Source organism: Silene latifolia, chromosome Y, assembly GCF_048544455.1.
Source record: "Silene latifolia isolate original U9 population chromosome Y, ASM4854445v1, whole genome shotgun sequence".
Lineage (NCBI taxonomy): Eukaryota > Viridiplantae > Streptophyta > Magnoliopsida > Caryophyllales > Caryophyllaceae > Silene > Silene latifolia.
In genome coordinates, this window is record NC_133538.1 from 41,586,549 (window position 1) to 41,592,548 (window position 6,000).

Consider the following 6,000-nt stretch of genomic DNA (forward strand, 5'->3'; position numbering starts at 1 on the left):
TTATGAGATGTGTTATTCCTCTTCCGATGGCTCAGTTGTTTGGAAATTAAAGACGGAGGTCACAAATGCTGAAGGGACCTCGTCGAGCGGGAAGCCCAGCTTTGGGCTATTTAATTGCTTCAAAGGATGACTCGGGACGCTATCCTGTTTGTAAACATTTTGTAATTTGAATTTTCGCTAGACATCTAATTATTTTTTAGCTTTAGACTTTAGTATTAGCTTAGATAGATTTATTTAGCTTAGGACGAATATAGTCTACGTATTCTTGTTTTTGGTATTTTGCGGGAAGTATTATTGCGTATATTGCAGGTCTTGGGAGAATTACGAACCATTGGGATGCGTGCTAAGGAGGAAGTCCTCGATCGACCACTTTATGTGCTCGATCGAGCAAATGCCCAAATGGAAAGTTCTCGATCGAGTTGTTCCAACCACTCGAGCAAGTGTATTTAAGGGATTCTCGATCGATCAGTTTTAACCACTCGATCGAGAAAAATCCAAGCACAAGTAAGAAGTCATCGATCGAGTATTTTCAAAGTACTCGATCGATCAAATTGAGGAAGATTGTTCTCGATCGAGCAACTCCATTCCACTCGATCGAGCTGTTTTGGCGCATATCAAACGAGGGAGTCTTCTTTTCCCTCGCTCTATTTTCATTCACTTGCCTTAGTTCTTCCCCAAATTTTTTTTTTTTGACCCCTTTAATCCCTCGACCTAATCTCTCAATTTCCTCCTTAAATTTACCAATCTAATCACCCAGATATACTTTAAGCATCAATTAAACCAAAATACCCTTATTTGCATCATAAATTTTAAATTTAATTGGGGATTTTCAAAGCTAGGGTTGCGATAATCGACTTATTTCGACTATTTGAAGTTTTCTTTGGTTTTAATTGTCCTTTTTTGTTGGGTAATCTACTAAGTAAGTTCCTTTCCCATTCTTTAATGTTTAATTTTAATTTGTCCCCTTCTTTTATACGAAATAGGGTTGTGAAATCTGTTTGGGGAAATTCAATTTTATTGCTAGATTGTTAATTGGAACTTGCATTTCATTATAGCTATGGAGAGTAATAAGGAAGTTGGACTCGAAAAGCCAAGTTCGACGGCTTCTGCGTTGACTTCGACATTAGCTCTGGTCGTGGTCCCTGCTGTCGCCACGCTCGCTGTTACTATGCCGGTGTCGATCCCTTCTGTGTCGACTACCGCCACTGCTACTGCTGCTACTGCTGCTACTGCATCCGGTTCACGACTTGGGACGGTGTAGACACCTCAAAATGTTTACCTAGCCTTAAGGGTACCCGATGATGAGGTTAAAATTAAATGACTAAATGAAAGTTGACAATGTTATAATTAAATGGCTTTTTACGGATAATTCACGATAAATCGCTCAAAATGGCCCAACACCTTTGTTGAAGCCTTTGTTTCTGTCCGATATTGAACGAAGCCCAGTAATATTCCAATCCTCTAATTTGATCTCATGACATCCAACATATATCAAAATCATGATGATAACTAGTAGAATTGTGCGGTTGTGCCAAACTAATTAAAAAAAATAAAAGATAACGTGTTTCCTTGTTTTCCACGTGACATAATAGAAGTTGGCAATGAATCCAAGTCTTTTTAGCATAGAGATTAGTAAAGGATAAGGAAATACAAGGTTACGTATGAAACAAGATTCTCTCGGCATACAATTCTATTTCAGCAGACTTCCTTATTCCCAAAACGAGTATAAATACGCACCCATCTCAAGCTCAATGGAATAGTCCTACTTAAACCTTCGGGTTTAATTCAAAAAAAAAAAAAAGAAAAGAGGAAAGAACGGACGGACACAAATACAATATCGAGAGTTCCAACATCAAACCAAACCACAATTTCTATACTTTTATACTCCATCTCAAATATGTTATCCCAATTTTAAATCAAACTCCATTCACATAAATTGTCCTAGTTTCATATGGGCGCATAAGAGCCAATAATTTACGACAAAGTCAAAATTCATTCATAGTCAACATCCAGATAGGCCCGAGGGTACCAGATTCAAATAAATTTTCTCTATTCTTTCTTTTTATTTAATTCTTTTGTTTTGTCTATTTTACTTTATTGCTTGTATAATTGTATGTAAACTAACCTAGTTTATTTGCTTTTGTATATAATTTCTATAACTAACATTGTTTTTAGTCAATTTTCGTCAAATATATAATATTACAAATAAATAGTAGAGGCCGTCAGTTTGATGGGCGGTCCGGGTGCCTAACACCTTCCCTGATCGTACCTTTACCCCGAATCCGCAATCTTTGGTTCAAACCGGAGTGACGGATCAGTCCCCATTCCAGGGATCAAAAGGGGTCTTTTTACGTTAACTTATTTTTGTATGTTTTTTTATAAAACCTATTGGCGACTCCATACTAATTATTTACTTATATTTCAAAAAGGAGATTTTTTCAGGGCTCACAGTGGCAACTCTGCTAGGGACATATTAAGAGGGTAAAACTCGAAATCTTATCTATATTAATACAAAAGACAATACTCAATCCTCAGCGCACCACGTCATTAATGCAGTTTTTTTTTTTTTTTGAAATTCATGTTATGGTGGGACCCGTGAGTGTGCAATGTATTTATTTCTTCACATTTCCGTCTTTTCAAACATGCGATAAATTCCGTCTTACAACAAATTCTATGAAATAATATTATGAAAAAAATTTATGAATTAATATTATGAAATAATTTTATACATTCCGCGTAAATAAAATTAATAACATATACGCAGAATGAATTACAAATGCGAGTAAATGAAATTGAATTACATAATTTTTAAAACAAAATTACATAATAATAAAATTACATAATTTCAAGAAGGAATACCATTTATATACGGGATCGAACATAAAACGCAAATGAATACATACATATGTTAAAGTAGATTATATTTCTTTTATCCGGATGTAAAGTTTTTTATGTATGCAATTTTTATTTACAAGAGTAGATTACGTTATTTCCTTATAAACCAGTGTATGTGAACACGTGTTTTTAACAAATTTAAACATAACTTATGTAGATCGTAGATTTAGACCAACTAGATAAGTACAATAGAAATGCAAAAACAAATATATATATATATATATAAAAACATTAATACTGGCCCAAATACATACCCGTGCAATTTTGCACGGGTTTAAAACTAGTTTATTTATAATTTTTGTATATTTGACGAAACTGACATAATTTTCCATGAGTACGTGTTACTCGAGCGAAATTTCACCCTCTTCGTAAAGTTCAGAATATGCAGAATTATTATCAAATTGAATAGCAACTGGAATACAAATTGCTTAATTTAAAGTCAACTTGAATGCGTGCGTTTGACGGTAAGTTCATGTTTCAATGTTTCAATGTTTCATAATGCCGTCAACTACCTAGTATATGATTGAGTTGGTTACTGATTTTTTTTTTTTTTTTTATAAACTGTCTTGTTATTAATATAAGCATTAGGCTTTTGTTGTTAGTTTTCTTCTCTTTTTCTTTTATATTATATGTTTTTTTATTTATTATAGTATCTTCTTCATATATAACATATAAAAAAAAGGCATAGGCTCTACGTAAGTCAATATTATGTTATCTTAAACTACCCTAATTCACCTTCGGTAAAGTATGTTGTATACTTAGAAGGTCCATTCGACCGACTAGGCCTTACACGTATTTTCCACCTCATGACGTCGTGTTTTGACAACTCGCCTGGTTCATATGACTGGGTGAGCACAAAAGCGAGAGATACCCTCATGTATTTTAATGTTGTGAGTACCCAATTTCCTACCCACAAACCTAACCATAGATCCCGTAGATCCTTTGCATAGGTCATATTCTGTTGCGTGTTTGCCAGTTAATTTTTGATATATATGATTTTTTTTTTTTTTTGTTTGAACATCCATTAAATAAAAAAACAAAAAAAAAGTAGAATAAGTTGCATAGCCAGACGTGTGTTATATAACTAGTAGAAGATGAGTAATAGACATTGTGCACTCGTCAAATACTTAGATTAATAAATGGAGTTTGATACCCAGTCAAATGTCTGCATCTAACCTCTGTATATAAGCATTTAGATACTAAATGGTCTCATGCCTCCAGTAGGCATAGAAGATTAGAAGCATTCATCATACACATGTAAAAAGTTTGCATTATTAAATAAGCATAGTGCATATCATCTTCTTATTTTTGGAAAAAAAAAATTCTTTCTTTACTAAATAAAGATAGGGGTCTAAGTTTAACTATTAATTTTTGTTTTATTTTATTTAGCAAAAAAAAAAACTTTTCTTTTCTCTCTTTGATTTCATAAAAAAAAAAAAACTTATTTGTGATCCATTATAGAAGTCTTTATATATCACCTTAGACATCATGTCTTTGACTTGATAAATAATTAACTCACATCAGTTAAAAAAAAAAGACTCACATGTCTCTGAATTCACTTAGAGTAGCAAGCTAAGCACCCGAACTAAGTAATTGACGACTAAGTCGCGTAGAGGAGTTGTTACTCTACCATCCTATTTGCCCTAATAAAGTAATAAGACATGAAATTTAGCAAGTGCCAATGCTATACGGATGGACCGCATCACACTCAATTGTCTCAACCCAGACTTAAGTTCACACGTACAAGATGTAGATGACAATTCATTATTTGACAGCCAATCACACATCATTAATTATTTCCTCACATAAAATACATTCGATAGTAATAGGACCATCCTAGTCCTTTTTTAGTTGAATAAATAAATACGAGCACATGTCATTTTTATTAGTAACTTGTTCTACTTTTTACCCTTAACTAGTAGAATAGACTTGAAATACTTTAGGTCGTATCTCTTTAGTGTAGATCAGTCGACCTCTTAGAGTCAGCCTAAACGAGGGCGTGCACTTGACCACCTTTTCCATCTCCTGTGGTGTGATAATTCCTTGATCGCCGTGTCTCTAGGTGACCTCTAGGTTTGGATACTGCATCTTTCTACCTGACTCATCAATTTTTCATATGACTACCAAATGAGCAGAACTCTCTATTTGCCAGATTCGACAATTTTCCATATCTCAAATGACTACCAGATGAGCACAATCTCATATGATCGACCATTTTAGCAAATATTATCATTCACTCCCATTGGTGCTAGAAAATTAGCTCAAAAATATTCAAACCAGATTCATAGTACACCCGTGTCCAAACATACCAAATAAGACATGGGAGCGCGCACTCCGTGCTGTTTTATAGGTGACCACTAGTCCCTTAAAATGAACTAGAGATGTGAGTCCAACTATCAATACAAACTCAAAAATATTCACACCAAAGACTCTCATAAGTTAACAAAAATTCAAGTCAAAGTTGCAATCAAATCCAGTGACAAAAGTCTCAATAAGTCAAAGACAAAAAAAAATATGATTTCTAATAGATACAACTCAAGTGTCAAAAGACTCAAAAATTCACAAGTAAACAAAAATTCCAGTCAAATTTACAATCAAATCCAATGTCAAAAGTCTCAAAAATTCAAACGACAAAAAAATCCAGCCAAAGTTGCAATTTAATCTAGTGTCAAAGATCTGCAAGATTCACAAGACGAAAAAAAATTTCCAGACAAAAAAAAAGACAAAATATATTCCTGACAAAGATGCAATTGAAAAGTGTCGAAGCTCTCAAATATCCCAGTCAAATATGCAATTGGAAATTGCAGAGTAGTCATTTTTTTCTCATTTCTCAGACGAGCTAATCCACAATTTCATTGTCTCCATACCTCTTGGGACGATCCTGTCATTCATTTAGGTGAATGAGAGAGGCACACAGGTCTCCAGTGTCTTCTAACACCATAGAACCTTCTACTCCACTCCATTTATCACCCTCGTTTAGCATCTAAGAATTCGGGGGATGTACACTAAATTTATACGATCACAAAAGTATTTTGTTTCTATGGTATTAGTTTTGCGTAATTAGCAGAGCTTGTTACTGTAAAGAGGGCAGAACTCATCAAATAT